Genomic DNA, 21802 nt, shown 5'->3' with positions numbered 1-21802 from the left:
CATCTTTCCTGCTGGTTATTGATATTGATCTGACAAGCTCTATGAAAGGATTTCAGGGCATTCTTAAAGTACTTGTGCTGGCGTCAAACTGTTCAAGCAAGCTGAATGTAAAAAAAACATCATGGAACCATCAAGCCTGATTTTGTGTCTGTCCTAAAACAGGTTACACATTACCAAGAAATTTTTAATAGTAGGAATAAAAATTGAGACAGAATTTATTGAGAAATTATTGAGACAGAAGGGCAATGTTTGCTGCACAGTTGTGTCTGCCTATATTCCAAGTCAGCAGTCAAGATGGACAAGAAGGTCTGGCGATGTCATCATGTTAGTATCTCAGACATGTCAGATGAGAAAAGAAATGTACAGCAACCTTGCTGAGTGTTAGTTTCTTCACTTATTGAAAATCACTTTACAGTCAAAGGATGTGTTAATTTTGGAAATGAAGGTATGAGAAAGATTGCTTGTCATGTATTGGGAGATCTACAGAGATGCATACACTCATCAGCAATCTTAAAGCCTGCTTCTGGAGACTGGCAGTGCCTTGTGTAACGCTGGCCTGGGGGAGGTTGAAGAATATTTTTAGTAAGACTGAAGTACACTGAAGTAAGACTGATGCTACAGAGACATTAGAAAAGTCTGTAGGTCTTTAGGGCTTTTATTTTATTATTATTATTATTATTATTATTATTATTATTTGTTGTCTGTTATTTTCAGGGTTATAGACTAAACAGGTAGGTTGATGTATGATGGGTATCTTTTATAAGGTCTGGTCTCGTGTTAGAGAGGTAAATTATAGTGCAGCTCAGAAAAGAATGTATTGTGTAATATTTCCATATAGCAGACCACGAGGTTGATTTAATAACATTAAGGTGTTTAATCAGGTCAGCACAACCCACTCAGTGGCAGAACCAAACCTGAAACCTGCATGCTCCAGGCTCTTAGGGCCAAAAAGCTGCTAGCATAGAGTGTTTAGATTGTTCTTTAAAGGCTAATGATTAGTAAAGGTATTTCAGCCACTTTGGACAGAGAAAATGAGGATACATGGTACATGGATCACCAGCACATATATGACATATGCTTATGTGACTTGAAAATCACAGGCAACGAGCTTTTACAAAAATACTTCATTACAGCATGCTTTGATGCTGCCCACACCAGCACTGCTTTCATGAAGAAGGCCCTGATAGAGACAAATGCCTGCTTCTGCGATTTAGTTTATTTATTTATTTATTTACTTATTTTGGTTATAAGAGGAGGATTTTTGTCATTTTATATTCATTTATTTTATTCTGGCTTATATTTTGCAGTCATTCATAGGCAAAGACATGGGTTTATTTTATTCATGGGAATGGGAACTTGCTATGGCTCTATCCCCCAGGAAATCTTCTGGAATAATAGAGGCATTGAGTTTAAAAAAAAAAAGGTTTGAGCATCTGATCAATTAACTGTGCCACTATTAGAAAGAAAAAAAAAAAAAAGAAAGAAAAGACAAATAAAATGGAAGCTTATTTGCATCTGATTTACATTATCCTTGTGAACATTGATTCCATTTTTATTTCATTCCTTCTAATACTATTCAGATTGCAGACTGTAACCTTGCTGCACATTTACAGCTGAGTTTCATTGTTCATTTAATCATCTCAGGTGTTACTGAAATAGGGAACAGTGCTGCTTGAAAGATTTCCCCTGGGGGTCTTGGGAGCTGTGTATATTCTGAGGCTGGAGGAGGGGGGCCTGCAGATACATTCTGGTAGTGTACATCTGAATTTTGATGGTCATCTGTTGAAAAAAATCACATGGACCAGGCTGTGTTGAGACCATCACTGCTGTCTCTTCATTTTGGTCAATAATTTGTCTTCAAGCTTGCTACTTTGGTTATGTCTTTTTCTTCTCTCTCTGTAAACCCTTGTTTCAGTTTAAATATTTGCAATAACACACGTTTGCCTCTCCCTCTTTCCTCTTATGGGCAGGAACAGAAACATAGTGTCAAAACTATGCAGATATCTTTTAACCTAGCAAATTATTTCAGTGAGTTTGATGGTGAGATATGAAATCTACACAGTAAGCTCATAACACAAGATTCTTTGTTAAATGTAAGTAATTTAACAGAGAGTTATCTGCATCAGGAATGGTTCTTCTTTTTCTGTCCTAGACTATTGCTTTGGTTCAGAGAACCAAAAAGTTAAGTCTCTGGCACTACGCAATAGCATCCATGATTTGAAATTCTCTTTTAAGTAATATTTTATAGTGTTTGCTTAAAATCTGTTGTGTCTGCAAGCATCCCCACCTGTAAAATCATTTACCATTGAATATTTGCTGAAGTCAAACATAGAAAGCATTATCATATTCTAAGTTAATTTGTTAAAAAAAATAAGCAAATAGCAATGAAAAATGCTTTTGAAATCTTTGTTTATCAGTAGTCTGACTTTGTTGCCATAGACATACAAGAATATTGTGGATGGGGTTCTGATCTAATTTTTCTACTCTAATTCTTCAATTCAAGTTTTTTTCCCCATTTTTGACAGGCAAAATTGTGCTCAGATGTGATGGCATCATAATGATCAAACGAATTAATAAATAAGAATATAAAAATTTCCCCTCAGGTAAGAAATTTGTTGATTTTTATTGCTGGAAGTGAGGGTTAAGTGCAATGTGACAGAAACTGCACTTGCTGTTGCAAAAGGAGCTGCTCATTTTGATCAACAGCAAAACATTTGCTTTTGAATCTTGAGACTCCAGTCCCAGTTGGAGCAGCAACCTTTCCCCTATAATTAATTTTGGTGTGCTGTAGTCCATTAGAGAAGAGAGTGACAGCCTCTGGACACAGATTACTGTCTTATGTATGGCCCACAGGAACATTATGGTCTTAATTAAAGGTGGCTCGGTATGTCAGCCATTGCAGTAGTTTAAGCATTTTTAATACCGTGTCAGTATCTAACCACCTTAAAAGAATTCTGGTAGCAAGCAAACTAAGTAATTTAAAGGCAGCTCATGTTCTCTGTAAGTTTTGCAGGACTGCTATTGGGAATACTTGATAATTTATGAAGGCTTACACCACCAAATTAATTACATTTTCCTGATGCCACATGTCCTTTTCATACAAGCTAGCTCTGAATTATAAGTAACAATATTGTCCTTGTTCATTCCTTCAGTACAGGAGACAGCTTACTAATAACACTGGTAGAATTCAGTTGCTGTATTTTAGAAGTGTCATTTATTAAAGCATCACTATAGTTAAGGTGGTGTGTGCTCCTCTGATATTAACCCTGATTTCTGCTACACATATAACTGAATCTTGCTTTTGAGCCTTTAGCATGGATTTGATTTAGGAGTGTTTTCTACATGGTTTGGAAAAAAATAAGTTAGCGGGAATTGGCCTGTGCAGAGGTTGTGATATGCAGGAGGTGCAAATCCATGTACTATACTGGTCTGTGTTGGAAAGTGGTTACTGGTCTGTGTTACAAACCTCTGTTCTGACAAACAAGAACTCCTAGGGATCCTTACCACAGATAACTCATTGTGTTCTTATTCAGTGGTCTTCCTCTGAGGCCCTGCAAGTTTTGATTCATGTTTTGGTATTGCACAGTAGATACTTCTTGTAAAGTCTGGCAAACTCTTAATAAGGTTGGCTTAGAAAGAATAAATTTTCCTTTTTTTTTTTTTTAATTAACTACAATCTATTTGAATAGATGGTATATAAATACAACAACCACCTGAACTTTAAACTAGTAAGGAGCATCTATATCCTTAACTAAGATTTTAGAATATTGAAAGATTATTTTTTGCCCCTTCCACTTTTATTTTATTTTATTTTTTAAAGATGATCGCAAAGCATTTAGGGATGCTTTTGGGATCCTTTTCAAGAGAATAATTTGTACAATACTCACATGGTATGCTATTAGTTGAACAACAACAACAAATGGATTGGAGATTAAATTCCAAAAAAGAATTTGCAGGAGGAGAATTTTTCACAGAAAATATCAATTTTCTACAGTTCCTTTAAATTATAGTTTGGTTTGTGAAAGAAAGCTTGCTGTTGTGAAGTTTAGGCAGATTCACTGGGTTGGTACCATTCAAGCTGGGTCTTGAAAGATGAAGAAAAAGCTGATTCTATCTGGTGAAGACCAGAAAGAAGAGAAGAAACTTGCTCCTTCTGTTTCCATCCTTTTAAATGAATCATGAATTTCAAAGCTAATTGAATTGTGTAAACAACATCATTCTAAAGCAATTTATTTTATTCTCCAAACAAACAAATATGCACAGACCCAGTCAAAGTAGAAAATGAAATAAAGAAAATTAAATGCAAATAAACCCGCTTAATATAACATTAAGGACAAGACCTTGGAAAACATTGGCACTCAAAAAGTATTTTGATGTTAGACCTTTTTGGAGTGAGCCCCAAAACAATGGATCTCAAAGCTAATTACAGTTTAGTTGTTTTCTATTTTCATTTGTCAGTCTTGGGTGGCCCTAATTCTGCAAATACTTCTAGAAACCATGATGTTTAATTATTTGCCTTCAACTCCTCAACTGGTAGGCTTAATGTAGTTCACATGAGTTTTTTCAGAATCTGGGCCTGAACGCTACTAACCATTTGAGCTATTATAGTTATTTTTTCTTCATTTTTTCATCAAAAAACACGTGTAATCCCAAGCCAGTTTTATTTCAATGCATATTGAAGTCAACATGGAAAGGCAAGAAGGGAGGAGGAGAGCCCTGTCTTTTTTTTTTTTCCTTTATTCTGTTGGAGGAAGTTGGCAGGTTCTCATGGGGACAGGGAGAAGTGGGACTCTCAGAAGAATGGATGATTTGGTTTGAGGAACTGTCCTGGTTTTGGCTGGGATAAAGTTAATTTTCCTCCTGGTACCTAGTATGTTGCTGTGTTTTGAATTTAGGATGAGAACAATGCTGATAATACACTGATGGTTTAGTTGTTGCAGAGCAGTGCTTACACTAAGCCAAGGACTGTTTTAGATTCTTGTGCTGCCCTGCCAATGAGGAGGCTGGGGGTGCACAAGGAGCTGGGACAGAACCAGGACACCTGACCCAAACTGGCCAAAGGGATATCCCACAACTTATGGTGTCATGCAGAACAATAAAACTGGGGGAGTTGGCCAGGGGCAGGGGGCTCCTTCTTGGGGAGTGGCTGGGCATTGATGGGTGGGTGGTGAGAAATTGCATTCTGCCTTACTTGATTGGTATATCCTATTATCTCTATTGCTGTTATTTTCCCTTCCTTTTCTGTCCTATTAAGCTGTCTTTATCTCAACCCATGACATTTTTTTGTTTGTTTTTCAATTATATCCCCCATCCCACTGTGGGGCTTTGGAGGACTGAGTGAACGGCTGTGTGGGGCTTAGCTGCTTGCTGGGATGGGAGGTCTGGAAAGTGGTTATCTTGGAGGTGGAGCATTGTTAAGGTAGGAAGATAAGCCAAGAAGGAGAGAACAAATTAACATTAGAGAAAGTCGATAGGATCCTGAAATATTCTGTCAAAACCATGCAGGAACCAAATCAGGTCTGATGCTAGCAGTGCTGTCAGTTAGTGAAAAATGGGACAAATGAGGGAGAGAGCAAAGAGGGGAGAAAAACAAACCCTTATAATGGAAGGAAAAGCAAGGAACAGGGGATGAATTTAGTTTGTTGATGCTGACAATCTGACATTCACAGAAAGGTCAAGTTATAAGATATTAATGACTTTTACTGAAAAAGGGTAAATGATGGTTGAAAAGGACTGAATATAGTAGATATAGAGGGATTAAGTCAATAGCAGCAACACAAAGGAGAAAAACAGATATCTTGGAGCTAGCACCTCTTTAGCACTTAGATATAACGCTTTTCCTGATGAGGTTTTCTGTTCCAGTATTTTTCTTTTTATTGTATTCTGGAGCCCCACTCCTCTTTTCAGATGTATTAGTGTAATATACTGAAGGTCATGCTCCAAATACTAGTGATTCTGGACAGTCAACCACGCTAAACTAATAGTGAATCACTTTTTTTTTTTTTTCTGTGTTTAGTCTTCAGCTCTGAATAATGTTTGGTCATCTTCATGTTATGTTTAGTACAATGCATGCTGAAGGCCTTCCAGGTAGTGACATCTGGATATGCTACTTTACAGTACAAAAAATGCCTCAAGGAACTAAGCCTCAAGTAGTTCAGCATCTGTTTCATGTTGTTTCAGGAGATGGTATACTCCTTGTAAGATTGCCCATGAAGAATTCTTACATGAGCTTTGACAGCAGCAACATTTTTCTGCATTTTCTGCAGCTTGAATTTAGAAGTTTAATCTTTTTAAGAACTTGTTTGTAGTCTGAAATTTAAATCTATTTGAACATGGCTGATAAACTATATTCATTGAACATGAATAATACTGTAAATAAGGGCCAGAACAAAGACGTATACAACAGCCCTTCACTGTTTAGATGGAATGGTACTGAACATGCCTTATTCCCCTATCTGCTTAAAGCTAGAGCAAATCAAGTTCTTTGTCAGCCCTTTCAGGATGTTGCTCAGTTTTCTCACATCAACAATGTTCTTTATTTTCTCTTTATCACAAATAGCAAAATTTTCTAACAGTTGCACAACAGGCAATTACTTGTATCGAAATCATTCCTAGAAGATAAGGGATTTTTGGTTTCTGATCATCTTTTGTACTGCCTTAAGCCTGTATAAATTCATGAGTCTTTGGTTCAACTCAGATTGTTTTGTTTTGAATTAAACCTGAAATAAGAAACTGGAAAGAACACCAATTAAATAGTATTGCAAACATTTTTTTTAGTGATGCTAGTATAAATGGACAATGAATATCATCTCTAGGCCAGAGAATATTAGCTGTGAAACACAAGATGGTACCACTATAGATGGACCAGTTTTACTCTAGCTCTGTTCAATCAACAAGAAAATACTCTTACCTTCTCTCCTAAAGAGGCAAGAAGAAATGACTTAACAAGAATCCATTATTCTGTTGTTCTCTAACACATTTATAGCAATGTGGAATTTATTTTTGAAGTGTCAGGGTGACAGACAGACCCACTGCCTATTCTTATCTATTCTTTAGCTGTTCTGATGGTTGAGTTACTCTACCTTGTGGGAGTTTCTTTATGAAATACAGTTATATTGCAAGCTATTGTTCACGGTCTTAAGGAAGAAATAATGCAAGATGCCTGGTAACGTCATATCCAGACACAGCACTGCAGACAGAACTGTGCATAATCTGGGAGATGTTGCCATAACTTTAATTAGTGAAACACCCTCTACTCATAGTTCTTTGAAAGAGAAGGTAAGAACAGTTGGGTATCTGCCAGCCACATTGGGGTGTGAGTAATTCTCTGATCTCTAAGAAAATAAGTACTCACAAATTACGTAGGAAAAGTCTCCAAGGAGAGAGGTCTTCCTTAAAGGTCTTCTGATGCATCTTGTTGGGAAAGCCTAAAAGGTAATTGCACTTACTCCTCTGCTGAGTTTCTATTCCTCCAGTCATTGCCTCTGTCCCCTCAATGTGCTGATGGGTATGTGGATGGATATAACTTCCCCTTGCTTCCTCACTCTGGTTTATCTGTGTCAGGACTGCTGCTCTATGGTGGGAGGGAATATGTGTCCAGGCCTTGGAGGCTACTGCTCCCTGCAGTTGGCGTGCTGAAATGCCTAGCAAAGGTACATGGCTGTGGAGGTGATTGGGAGCACTCACTGGCACACATGCCCTTCTGTCATCTCTGCTGCTGGGCAATAATTGCTGAGAGATGACTGTGAGTATCTAGGAGCTTTAAAATGTCCCAGAAAGTTCCACGTGGTTTTCCTGTTGGAGCCTTTGCATTGTGCTCCTTTCACTAGTTTCCATGTATTGTTTGTCCTAGTCCAAGTGAAACTGCTGAATGAAAGGGACAGTTTTTGTGATGATAATAACTTTAGTCTCTGCTGGACTATGACTTCATTTATCTATCAGCAAAAAACAAGGCAACAAAAAGGTGTATACAGGAGCACCTTAAATAGACCCATAAACAGAATGTAATTGTTACAGTGAACTCAATAAATAGCCTGTTGGCTGCAGTGAAAGAGGAACCGAGAATAAACTGTGATGAGAAATAGCATGGATGTGTCCATATTTGCCATGAAGGAATCAGCAGGGATAAATAGTCTTCTTTTTTTTTGTCTTTGAATTACAATGTAGTTGTTTTGAGCACATACACATGCACAGTAGTAGTGCATTCTTTATTTATTGCATTTTCACCAAGGAGTACTGATAAAATATGATGAGAAACAGTTCTTAAATATTGTATAATTATCTGGAAGCAGAATGAACTTGATGTGTTTTCATATAGTCTGGGTTTGTGTGAATATGTTCGTGTTTTAGCACGTTGAAGACTAATGTTGGGTTGATACATATACACAGATGTTTAAACTGCACCCTTGTGGTTTGTTCTGCAGAATTCTATGAACATTTGGATTTATGTTGCCTCCTGCATAACTCTGGTGCTGTTCATTGGGCTTGTGATGCCAGAGGAAGTGGTTTGATTTCCCTGTGTCTGCATGAATAGTGTAGGAGAAATTCTTTACATGTGATCAACCTCTTTTTAAGGTCTTATGTGTGATCTGTACTTTAGAGAGATGTTGGAATGGACACAGGGATATTAAGCAATTTGTTAATTCCTCTGTGTCACCTAGATTGTGGGGTTACTTTTTATGCCAAATTGGTGTGACATAGATTATTGCTGGCTACCTCACACACAAGGTACTAATCCCAACAGCTTCAAAGAAAAATGGAAAATAACAATTTTAAGAAGGAAGAACAAGGATTCCCTCAAACCTCTTTTTTGTGGTCAAAAAATTATACCTCATCATCTTTAAACTATTTGTACTCAAGTACAAATAATCAGGTTGACCGTGCGTGTGTAGCTGATGGCTTCAAAACTTCTCACAACTCCTTGCTAAAAGAAAAACTACCACTCCATTAATTGTTTTCTGTACCTGCATTTTTGTACCTGCATTTTATTTGTTATTGCTCTTTCCTTTAATATCTTTCCCCACAATTTGTAACCAGTTTATCTAGAAGACCACTGACAGTTTAACAGTTTGCAAAAGTAACTGAAGTCCGAATGTATTTCTACTATGTCTGTTGTCAATAGGAAAGATGTTCTTGAATAAAAATTTAAATGCCAATGCCAAGGTGTTTTTAAGCTTAGAAAACAGCAGCTTTTCTAGGAACTCATTCATAAGCTTTATGAAGATTTGTCCTATATAATTTCTGGTTGCTGTTCTGTGGGCAGTTTTGAAGGCAGAAATGAAGGCAGACGAATACCCTTGTTTCCACCTCATTGGACAGGGAACAGACCCCACAGGTTCAGTATGAGTAATTGGGTTTGCCTCCTTGAAAAAAATGGTTGGGGGGGTGGGGGGTGGGGGGGGGGGGGGCGGAACAAGACCTGGTCCTGAAGGTTAGCCTGAGGGGCAGTCCCAGTGCCAAAAGCATGAAGTAGTAGTCTCTCATCATTTGTCCTGGAGCTGTAGGAGCCCAGTCACTGTTGTTCACAGGGCCTGTTGACATCTCATCATTCTCCCTACTGTAGCACAGCCACTCAGAACATCCTAATTTTTATATCTTTAGCAAGTCCCTTTTGTAAAGTAATAATCAGCTGTATGCTCTCACACTGTCACTGCCTTGTGGATGGAGGTGAAGAGCATGTTTCATGGCATTTGGGCATGCCTGGGGCTGGTGACCAGGTTGGCTTGTGCTTGGCATTGACATTTGACCAAGAACACTGCCATTTCAGAATTACTCCTTAGTGCTTATTGATCTCTGGTAGACTCAGCACCATACAAACCCTCTTTTCTGAGCGGCTCTTATCTTTGGTTCTCTTCTGTGCTTCAGCAGAGAAGGATTTCTTTCTCTTGCTGGCTAGAGGAGGTGAGGTCAGAAGGAAAAAGTGGGTGGCCAAGTCACAGGTGGCGAAAGAGCTGGGAAGGGTCTCCAGATGGCTGACGTCAGACTTCATAAAACGATGAGGACCCAACCCTCATCATTCCTTTAAACCTAAATGTTTGTATGTGTTACCAAACCATCATGTAAAACTATATAAACGTTTTCACATGTTGAACTACAGATTAACTGTGGTGCTTATGATGATAATTAAAACCACAAACACAACATATTGTGAAAAATACCACATGCACATTTAATTATGATTCACATTTCCAGGCGTGCAGTTGGGGAAAGGAATTACTGAATGCCTCTCGAAATTTGTTTTTGTATTCAGCAAATCTTAGGAGATGTTGAGTAACTTGCACGACTGGACCTCTTTATTTGTAGATTTGGAGATCTTTCATTATTTCTGGACTTAGCGTTTAAATCTGTATTTTTTGAACTACTTCTTAAAGTGAAAAATCTGGGACATAGGGTTTTGATATGATCATTAGTGTTGTTTTTTCTAGGTATTTGATATGAAATATTACATTATTTTTTGAATATTTCAAACCATGCAGATTTGCGGGGGGGGGAGATTTACAAATGTATGTTTTCATTTGCACTTGTAATTATTTTTATTTGATGCTTATAGCATTGAGACAAGTGTTTCTGAATATTGCTTTATGTATCTGCTTTTGGGGACATTTTGCCATGTTTTTTTCCTGTCCTGCAAACCTTGCCTTGCAGCAAGGGGGCTTAGAACTGAGCAAACAGGGCACTGCCATTCCATGAAGAAACACCAGTTAGCCTGAATTAGCCACATCAGCAGCTGAAGAAAATAAAAAATGGGCCATGAATAAAAATTATTACATTTTGGGGGGGGAGGGGGGCGGGAATTTTTTAACCAGTCTCATAAAGCTTTTAATGTTTGGCATGTGTTTTTAAATCTTGGTGGTAAGACTGTAGCAATGAGGCAAGCAGCAGATTCTTCTCCAAACCAATTTACTGTGGTGATGTAGAAGGCCAAGACACAGAGGTCGTGACTCTTACCAGAAGGGCGGAGACAGGAGACTAACCTCTGGATGCCTTGTCTGGGTAAAAACATACCCTGCTTTGCACAAACAGTAACTTAAAAAGAGGACAGTTTGGTATTTTGGCTTCTCCAATTTCATTACAGTACCTATATTCTAATGTAATCCTGCATTGTATTTTCTATTCACCTACAATCTTGGTGCTAACCTGCCAGTAAAGAGGTGTCCACACATTGCAGAGCAGCACTGCAGGAGAGATGCCATAACCAGAGGCAGGAGCCTCTCCACTGCACACCATTGCAACATGCACTGAAGTTGGTGTGAGACCTGGGAATACTGTAATGTTAGCACAGTGCTGATGGGGCTGTTTGCAGGATCTTTATTCTATCCTGTACTAAGCAGTAGAGATATGCCCAAGCTACATGTATAAAAACCCCAACTACTTGTATAAACATCTCTCCCAGGTTAACCAATCTAGCAGTAAAATCTTGATGATGTAGGAACACCTTTAAAAACAGCCAAGATTTTTTCAGCCATCAGAAGTGTTCAAAAATTCAGACCTTTAAACAATAAAGAAATAATGGGTCATGCTTAAGATTTAAACAGCTAAAGATTCTAGGGTACTTAAAGAGTGACCCACTTAAAATTGTTTGTTTGTTTTAAAAAGAAGCCTTTTTTTTTTTGCTATAAAATGTTTTGTCAAAATTGTTGAGCACTTGAGCCTATTTTTTTTGTTTTATGCAGTGTTTTCTTCTCCTTTTGGTTTCTGATTTTTTTTATTTCTCTGTAAATATTTATCAAAACTGTGCAAAGCCATATTTCTTTCAATTAAAAGATTATTTTTCCCCACAAAAGGTAATATTGTTGGGGGGGGGGGGGGGGGGGAACCACAAATCAAACCCACACCTTTTTGTGAAATATTACACTGGGGGGGGGGGGGGGGTGAAGACGCTGGAGAAAAAGACATAATGTTAAATTCTGACCAGCTGTAATCCAAAACAACACCTTGCAGAGTGTTGAGAAATTATAGCTATGGAGTCAGCAAAACACAGGTGTAAAGGGCTCCCTCTGTGGAGCACAACTAGCTGTGATGTTTGCTGTGCATTTGAGTTTATTGGGATGTTGTCTTGGGAAGAGTTGCTGGCAATCTTCTCTCTAAATCTGAATGCAGCGTGAGAAAAATCACAATGGGCTGTTCAGCTTGAACCTTGCACTATACTTGCCATGATGCATACCATTATTATTACTATTATTTTTGGGGGTGGTTTTATTTTTCTTGCTCTGCATTAATGTAACCGAGATCATAACAGCAGCATATGCACAACAAAGCTGCTAACTGAGGAAATATCAGGCTTACAGCAATTCTTTGCACCACAGTTGCTTATCAATGAAGCGTATATATAGCCTAATTAACATAACTGGAACGACTATAATTATGCTATCATTTTGTTTACTTTAGCACATTCTGTTGAGGTATATGGGTAGCAATATTTGTTATTGAAATATTCCCCCTTGCTACATTCAGGCTGTTTAATTATCCTGTTAGTCTATTTTATTTATGGTGTGATTTAGTTGCTTAAAAGTAGGGAAAGTGTTAAAGTCCACAAACCCTTGGCTTAGATATTCTTATCTATTTTGGATCTTGGACACAATCTGATAAATCTCTGAGCAGTTCTTACTCATGCAAGTAAGGCAGTCCTGTTTTAATTAATATCACTATTGGTTTAAATAAGACTTTGGAGGATAAAAGCCTAAAAAGAAAACTAATCAAGAACACGCGCAGCGAGAAGTCTTTCAGGCGTCCTGTTTGAGAAAGGTCAATGCAAAAGTGAAGCTGTTAGTTTGCACTGCTAGACAAAGACAAGGAAGGAAACTGATCGCAAACGTTGGCCTCTCCCTGACTTTGACTGCACTACTGAAATGACATTATGTCCCTTTTTGGTAAAAGCAAGATACCTCTCCCACAAATGTTTCTGTAGAAGGTTCCTTGTGCAGGCAAACCTTGGAAGATGGGAGCTGGCTGATTCTGCAGCACCACTTGGTGAAGTCTTCTCGTCGTCGTGGTCACTGCTGCAGCTGTGGCACAAGGTGCTCCGGGCAGGTTTGCTTTATTCCTTGCTTTAGGGCGCAAGCTACTGACACGAAGCTGAGACTGGTGTTTGGCTCAGCTTTCATATAGCTTCAGTGATGGTGTCACCAGTGCTCTCTAGGTCTATGAGAGCCTGAAAATCCCTCATGTGTTGCAGTGTGAGTGCATCTCAGGAGAGGCAACCACAGCACGTTCTTATCCTTCATGCCCTTGTGTTAGTGCAAGAGGGGAAGGGAAAGGCACATGAGGCTTTTCTTTTTCCTGATGTGTTTTTCTGGAGGTCCAAGGAGGCAGAAGTCCCCGTCCTGCTGTGATATGATGCCGCGGCCTTGAACTTCCTTCACCCCCATGCACCCACAGTGCAGGCACACAAAGCCTGGCTTTCACTGGTGGGAGCACTGCATAATCCAGATCCCTCACATTTCACCAGGATTAATGACTCTTGCTTTGTGATGTTGTGCAGAACATTAATAAAGCAAATCATGTTTGTATGGCTATATGAGTTCCGTAATTAGGAATATCAAGAGTATATGTTAAGTTAAGGCTGAATAAATTAACATAGAGGTATCAAGAGTGCTGGCAGTTTACCACACCTCTGGGCATAGTCCAGGGTCTTTGTTCACATTAAAAGAATAATAAAGATTCTCTCAGGTCACTTGCTGAGTTGTCTTGTTGGCTAAAAGGCTAGAAATTTCTTTCTTTCCTTTTTCTTTTTTTTTTTTTGGCTTCTTCATGGATCAAAACTGTTCTTGGTAGTTTTTTCATTAGGAGAGTACCTCACTATGTGTTCTCTAGCCGTCATGCTCAGTCACCTCTAGTTGGGAACAAGTCTCCTGCTCAAGCTGACATATAACACAGATGCAGTACCTGCAGTGTGTGAGTGTGTGGTAGGTCAGAGATGTCCAGCTCTTCCCAAGGATCTTCTGATGAAAACACAGAGGTCTGCCATGTTCTCTCTCCTCTCTCTACCAACTGATTTGTACAAAGACAATGTAGATGTGTAATTTGAAGGCCTCATGTATAAAAGGGTGGGGAGAATTTCCTGAAAATTGCAGTCACACCACAGTTGAAAGAGGAGGAATAAAGAGGAAGCATATTTCAAGCCCACTGTTGAAGAATTCTCACAGTGGCTTTCTGCCTGCTTGCATTTCTTTACCACTCTTGGTCAGGCACCATATGTAAATGAACACTGCTTACATGCAAGCTCTCCCTTAGAGTTACATCAGCTACTCCTAATAAAAGCTCAATATGTGAAACTTAATCATCTACCAGATGTTTTTATTTACCAGTTCTTATTTTCTATTTAAAATTGCTCATGGGGTTTTCTAGTCACTTGGATCTAATTTAAATGAGTAGACCCAAATTCATCCCTGACAATACATCATTAAAGTGATGCAGTTTTACATAAGAGATTAATATTGTCCTCAGACTATACTTTTTAAGAATAAAATAATCCATTACTGGAACTCAACCATGTATACGCTCCTCCTAATCCCTGGCCATCCCCATAAATATGAAGAATTGAGGATGTAACCTATGGAGACAGATACACACGTGCATCTCTTTCTATTTCTCTCACTGCTATCCCAAGGATTTTAGCAAAAGATGTTAGTAAATTCTCCTTTTCTTATATAGGACACAGAAGGAGAGGGAACTGAGGTTCAGAGCCAAGGATCTAAATGTCCAGTAAAGCAGGGAAAATTGTGGCTTAAGAAGAACTGCAGGACTGAACTGCCACTGCAGGGCATGAGGCTAGTCATAATTTTTATCCACCTCCTACTGTCTTCCTTTGACTTACTTGTGGCATTTGCTCTCTTCCTGTAGCCCAGCAACTGGTAACAGGGAGCAAAGAAGTGGTTTGTGGGCTGCAAAGAGCAGAGACCAATGTTGTGATGTGCCTGCCAATGACCATGGCTGGACTTGCTGATCCTTGTCTTCCACTTTCATGCTCCTGTTTCAGACACCACATATGCAAATGTATTTGCTGCTTGGCAGATTGTCCTTGAAGTCTAACTCTTTCTATTCCCAGCTTGCCTTTTCTTAAATGCACTGTCATTTTTTTTTATTATTATTTTTTTAATGTGTGATAATTTATTCAGTTTTTTTGCAAATAGTTATTGGTTTCATGTGCTATTAATATATGTTTTAATTTTCCACAGTGATTTATTACATTCAGATTGAAGAAGAGAAGTCCTTTCTGGTTTATACATCTTTCTGGTATTTTATAGTTGTGTGTAAGAACAATCACCTCACTGGGAAGTATGTGACAGACAGCATGGTCACTTCCTTGGGTGACACAATATGGCAACGTCCTCCTGCTCTGAAAACTTTGGCAGTGACTGGAGCCATGAATGTGAGCACATCCGGATAGCAAATATAGGATTGTATTTGTTGAAGACCAGGAATTCCTCTTTCAATTCCTTGCTGCCCTTTAGCCATGGGCACCCCTTCACAGACAGTTGCAGACAGCTAAGCATACTGTTTTCTTATGCTCACAGCTTTATTCAGCCTGATTGAACTTACTACTGTGAGTATGTGTGCACACGAATTGCATAACACCTAGATACAGAGTCCGACCACCATGGAAAACTGATGTGAGACTCTCTCTGACACAAAGACAGCCTTGCTATATCTGCTGTGGCTCACAGCAATACTGTGCTGTGAATTATTTTGTCATCGCCGTTCTCATCTGGGAAAACAAAGAGGATCTTGCCCTTTATTTTGGCGTTGTTTATGCTTGCCACTCTAACTCTTGCCCTTCCCATCCCTCTTCCTACCATAAACATCACCAAGCTTCTGCTCCCATTCCCCTCCCCGTTCAGTCCTTTTGCCTTTGTCCTTTCATCTCCCACCGTATGGCTTGTGTCTCCCTTGCACTGGGTTATCTCAACAGTTTATATAAAACTCCTTTCAGCCTGCACTAACCACATGGAATTTGTGCAGCTGCATGCCCCACTCAGGCTTATTGCATGTCTTCTTTGTTTACTCTCTGTGCAGGTGACAGTGGTGCAGGCCGGAGCTGCCAGCTGGCGCTGTCAGGAAGAGCAACGGGTATAGCTTCACTTCTACAAGCCTGAACTCCTGTGGTCACTAACATTTTGTCTGTGTGCCCAGCCTTCATCCTGGAGAGACCTACTGGTTCATGCAAGTGAAGGGAGCCCTTTCTCTCATGGCACACCCCATGTGCAGCTGATGGTGTATGTGGTTTTATGAGGATCCAGAATTTTGTCCACTGCTGTGGTCCGTAGGGTAACACCTGCAATGGGCAAAGCAAGAGGGAAAACGACTACAACCAAAGTCTCAGTGAGAACACCCACATGTTCCTAAACTGCAGTTTATGGTAAGGCACAGGGGCTCTTCAACAATGGGCCTTGAGGATCTCATGACCACAAGCAGTAGAGATTTATGGTGTTTACTTGCATGTACAGCTTCCACACATTACTTTTCCAATAAGATTGACCATGTTGACCACTGCAGTGATGGAAATATTTGTTTGTATGCAGTGGCTGCTCAAACCACTGCCTTTGCAGAAGACAACTACTGTGCAGAGTATCTTTACCTACCTTAGTCATTTCCCAGCAGATGAGAAACTAATCCTTTTCTCAGACCAAAGTGTCTCTTGTGACCTCAGATACACCATGAAAATATTGCATTTTTATGCAAACCAGTCATTGTTTAATTTTTATTGTTATTTCTATCAGCAAATTGCTTTCTTTTAAAATTTCCCACATCTAACAAGTCATGTTGTAATGCATTACTTCAGGCAGTATCTTTCACATTGCATTAGAGTAAGACAAACTTAATATGATTTGATGCTTGCAACCTGCTTCAAACATGGCATGTGAAAGATTTGAAAGAGATGCATATTTCATGGTAAAGACAGTTTTTTAGACTTCTTTTCTCTTTTCTTTACATTTTCCTGCCTCTTTAATTTTAAAATGAAGTTAATTATTGGGCTTGCTGGAGAAAATACAATTAATCAATGCATCTATTTTTCATACTTGCAAAAATTCTATCAATTTCCAGTTGTTTGTTTGGTTTCTGCTTTATGTTTTCACAGCTTTCTGATTGAAAGGAAAAACTACCTGGTGACTATCAGGATTTTTTATTTATTTATTTTTTCTAACAACGAAGCAATTAGATTGCAGAAAGAATGAATATAGGTTCTCTGATAACAGAAGAAACAATTCTACTTTTGAAAGATGAGGGATTATATGACTAAATCCCACATGATCAGCCTCTAACATTTAAGACTTTTTAAATTCTCTGCTTCAAAGGTGAACATAACAACTCTATCATACAAATGAACATACTTGCTTCACAACAACAGGGAGGAATACAAAAGAAAAATAATCCATGATTTTACAGTGGCTTCAAACAATTTAATTTAGCTTGTTTATTGTAATTAGTTTACACTTAAAGCAAATATCTCATAGTAAAATGCATCTTTTTCTTAGGAAAATAACAAAAGGAATATTTTTACATATGAAGCTTTTCTTTCTCTTAGAAATCTGCTTTGTCAAGAACAGTTTTCTTGAAACATTTCTGAACATATTTTAGTTTCTCCAATGCTATGTAACAGTATAAACATGCTGATGCTAGAGCTTGCAATAAGAGGTTTGTTCATTCTACCATTGCTTGTATTTTATTTTCTCTGAGACTTTTAGTAAGTTGTATTTACAACAAGAGAGCATAGACAAGTATGAATATAAACAAGTTTATGATTCACACTGGGCTAGACACTGATGTTTTTATTCCTTCTGAATTGTCCTATTTTGCCTCATGAGTGATCCCAGTAATTTCAGTTGGATGACTTGGACTATGAGCTCAGTTCATTATATGTGTAGGTAATGCATTCTGGTTTTACAGACCATTTCAGCGTGGGGATCTTTATTTTAACTGCACATTTCATCTGGTATAGATGCTAATATAACTTCAGCAGCCTAATTCTCCATCATCTTAAAATTATGATTTTTAAATAAATGCTCTGGACCAACCAAGAAAGAAAAACCAAGCTGATGTAGGAGCTGCTGGGTAACACTGTAAAATTCCTATGTAGGAAATCAGAATACTTGACCAAAACAGTCTTTTTTTCCTGACAAAGTCTATTAAATTATAACTTCATTTTTTGTCCTAGAGACACAGATCTGATCAAAAATAACCTCAGCCAAAATGAGCATGAAATGTTTTATCTGGATTTGCTTTTAACCTGCTTTGTAGTAGAGAGAGATTCCATGAATCTTTCTAACACCTCTGTCTAGCAATTCTTCTAATTGACTTCACAGATAAGAACAATGAGTAACTCTCCAATAGAGGAAGAAAATGGAAATAAGAAAGGCCACCCCCAATCCACAAAACCACTTCTTAAACAGAACTCAAACTTTGAAATGCTCGTCCTTCCATTTCTGAAGTGTTTCCTATAACATAGGTGTGGGAAATAAAAGACTAACTTCAGTACAAGGGTCACCACTCAGTGTTTCTTTATAAACCATATATATTTGTTTCAAAAATTAAAATATTTTACCTGCTTTTCTGGTTTCACAAAGACTGGGTTGTTTGTTGTACTCTTTTAGTGGCCTAAGAAGCAGTAGTGCTCTTAACCTGGAAAAGAGGCATCTCGGGAAGATCTCATCAATGTGTACAAATATCTGAAGAGAAGGTGCAAAGAAGATGGAGCCAGATTCTTTTCTTTTCAGTGGTGCCTGATGCCAGGACCAGAGGTAATGGGCACAAACTGGAACACTGGAGATTCTGTCTCAACATCAGGAAGCACTTCTTTATTATGTGGGTGACGAAGCACTGGCACAGGTTGCCCAGAGAGGTTGTGAAGTCTCCTTGGAGATCTTCAAGAGCCTTCTGGACATGGTCCTGAGCACCTGCTGTAGGTGGTCTTGCCTAAAAAGCGGTGTTGACCTCCAGAGTTCTCTTCCAATCTCAACCATTCTTTGATTCTGTGACTCTGTGACTCTGTGACTCTGTGACTCTGTAATTCTGTGATAGAGGTAATGGTGGTTTTTAGCTCACCCCTATGTGTCTGCATTTAAACAGAAGAAAAAAAAAAAAAGGTAAATGTGGTAAATGTGGTGGTCTTTTCTAGGGTTAGCCACTCTTTCTTCTAAATGAGATTTTCACAAGCTAGCAGGATATTGAGTTTCATGGCTGGATCCATAGCCAACTATTTGATTTATTAATATATCTCAACCATTAATAACTATAACCCATTGATGTGAAAGAAAGCAGTATGTCAAGAACATACTGCATGATGCTACCATACACTCCAGGTCAAAGTGTAGTAACATCCAAATCCATGGGCAAATAGTTAAAGCTGTTTGAAGCAGGCCAGCATAAATCTAGAAAGTCATCCAGCGTCTTTTACTATTTTTTTCCAGAGCATGTGCCAGAAGGTGTCTGTTGTGTTAAGCACCTAAATAAGTATCCTGATTCACAGGGATGCTAAACATTGTCAGTGCCAGCTCTCTTCATACAAATAGCTGCATGAACAGCAGTGGAAATTGCTTGATATACAGAGATTTGCCCCAAAGCCCTGAGGAGTCCTCTGTGAGCTCCCCGCCTCCTCACTGCACTCTGATGAGTCTTCCTGGTTCTCTCTGGTTACCAACAGATACTTCCCTTTGTTACCCCTAAAATACCAGTTCTTAAATGGTTTGTGCACATCTGTGTGGGCACAGCTGAACAGCAATGTGGATACAGCATGCTTCTTACGTTATCACAGTTCCCTATTTTTCTGATTTGCCTTCCTTTTGAAGAAAAATGCCTTTATGTAAACTAAACCCTAATGCAAGTCAGGTTAAGGTAAAAGGCAGATGGAAGTATTAATTCCCAACATCCAAAGCAGACTATAAAAACAAATGCATGCATAAGGTATGGGCAGAATGAAAGAAAAAAGGCACGATTTGTCCACATGACCTTGAAATCACAGAGTTATTTCGTACTACACTTAGCTGACTTGCTGAAGGTACCTCAGGGTGATTCTCATCAGGATTTTGTTTTCCTTAAAATCTATAGTGTCATCTTGCATCCCTTGGAGAGAAGCCTCCCTGGGTGAAGCCAGCAGCTTTAGGGGGTCCTCAGGACTGCTACTCACATCAGGCTTCCCATGCAGGCAGCATGGATTATTCCTTGGAAATCCGATCTGATTGATCGCTTTCAGCCCTCTCACAGGTGACAAAACAGAGTTTGGCTCTCAGTGAACTTTAACCAACTTTTCATTTGTCATGTATTAAAATTTTCATTCATTCATTAAAAAAACAAAAAACTAATTGGAAGTTCTAATTTTGAAGTCACAGCCGTGCAGTATATAAAAAAATCCTTTATAAAATATCTAAATAAATACATCACGGAAAACAAATAAATCCTAGTGATGATAAAGGGCTAATCCAATAAACTAATCTGATCAAAAGATCAGTCTTGTAAAATCAATTACATTCGTCTTCAAACACAAAGACACAGACAAGGTTCTTAGAAGAAATACGTTCTCTGTAGGGATTAAACCACAAATTGATTTATGAATATACTCCCCTAAGAGAAACTAGAATATAATTCCTAAAGTATCTCCATCAAGAACCAACAGGAATTTTGTCTCTTTTGTACTAGTTTAGCAACTCACTTGAAAACATGTAAACAATGTTTGGTATACAGCGTGTGATTTATAGCATACACTGTTTTGTCTCAGTGCTTTTAAGGAGAACAACAGCAAGCTGTAAAACCTTCTGCTCCATATCATTCCTTCAGAATAAATCCAGTTCAGATGCTCTGTAAGGACTGGTATTTCAAAGTGATAACTGACAACTTATAAATCACCCACTTTATTTTGCAATGAGACAGCACATCTGTAATCCATATTTATTTCCCATTAATAACTGTGAGGGTGCTGCTGCATTGTCTCATATTATGTACAATTCACCTTAATAACTAACCTTGAAGAAGACAAAAAAGGAACATATTTTCCTCTTTTTTTTTTCACATCTAGAAAATATTCTAAGATAAATCGTTTAAAATATATTCAAATATGATATTAAACCAAGAGAAGCTCAAAATTCTTATGAGTTTATTAATGAAATCCGTTTGGGCATCATTTATGCTTTATTCTCTTTTCAGACATCCATATCAAATGTGAAAGCTGAGCAACACAAAGAAGAAATACTTTAATTAATAAAAAATAAAACAAAATTTTAAAAAGAAGTCAAAATGTTGAGTCACTTCAGGGTTGACATTGGTAACTGTGTGACTTTGCATGCCTCCAGGATTTCTGAAATTGCCAAAATGATTCAATCACAGATTTTAAGAAGCTGGTGGGACTAGACTACCGTGAGGATGATTTAGCCGTGAGAAGATGGATTGCAATGAACTCTAAGGGAGGGTTATAACATGCAAAGATGCATTCCCTGCCTGCCCTCAGGCTGGGCTGCCTGTTGAAACCCAGGAAAAATGTGTAACCTGGACTGTTCCTAGTTGCTATTCTAGCTTTCCTGGCTTGGGAAATGACCACACAAATCGCAATTGACTTTGTCCCAGAGTCCTATCAGAAGTGAGCCAAAGAGAAGGCTCCCATCACCCCACCTACGGAAGTTTCTTTTCCAGCATGTAGCCAGGACTTCATGTCTGGCAGTGAAGAAAACTCTGTATAAAGTAAGTCTTACTGAAGAAAGAACATCTTTTCCACTTTACCAGTTTTTTCTTTTTCTTTTGCCCAATTCTATGTTTGAAACAATGGCTTCTGTGATAAAAGCCATAACTTTTTGAATTCTTTTAAATTTAAAATGTT

The 21802-nt window shown here is 38.4% G+C and overlaps 2 long non-coding RNA genes across 2 annotated transcripts in view; one reads left to right on the top strand and one right to left on the bottom strand.

Annotated features, from left to right (window-relative positions):
* The first annotated feature begins 340 nt into the window (after positions 1-340).
* LOC310893684 lies at positions 341-21213 on the top strand. Its single transcript, XR_014579205.1, has 3 exons — positions 341-1842; positions 2526-2603; positions 16015-21213. It is a non-coding gene; the product is annotated as an uncharacterized lncRNA (long non-coding RNA).
* Positions 18925-21802, bottom strand: part of LOC310893685 — a 15318-nt gene continuing 12440 nt past the window's right edge. The window contains exon 4 of the long non-coding RNA XR_014579206.1: positions 18925-19051. This is a non-coding gene — a long non-coding RNA (uncharacterized lncRNA). The remainder of the gene's footprint in view (positions 19052-21802) is intronic.

The sequence above is a fragment of the Anser anser genome (assembly GCF_964211835.1).
Source record: "Anser anser genome assembly, chromosome: 2".
NCBI classification, from domain to species: Eukaryota; Metazoa; Chordata; class Aves; order Anseriformes; family Anatidae; genus Anser; species Anser anser.
Note: the sequence above shows the minus strand (reverse complement) of the source record. Positions and strands in the feature narration are given on the sequence as shown.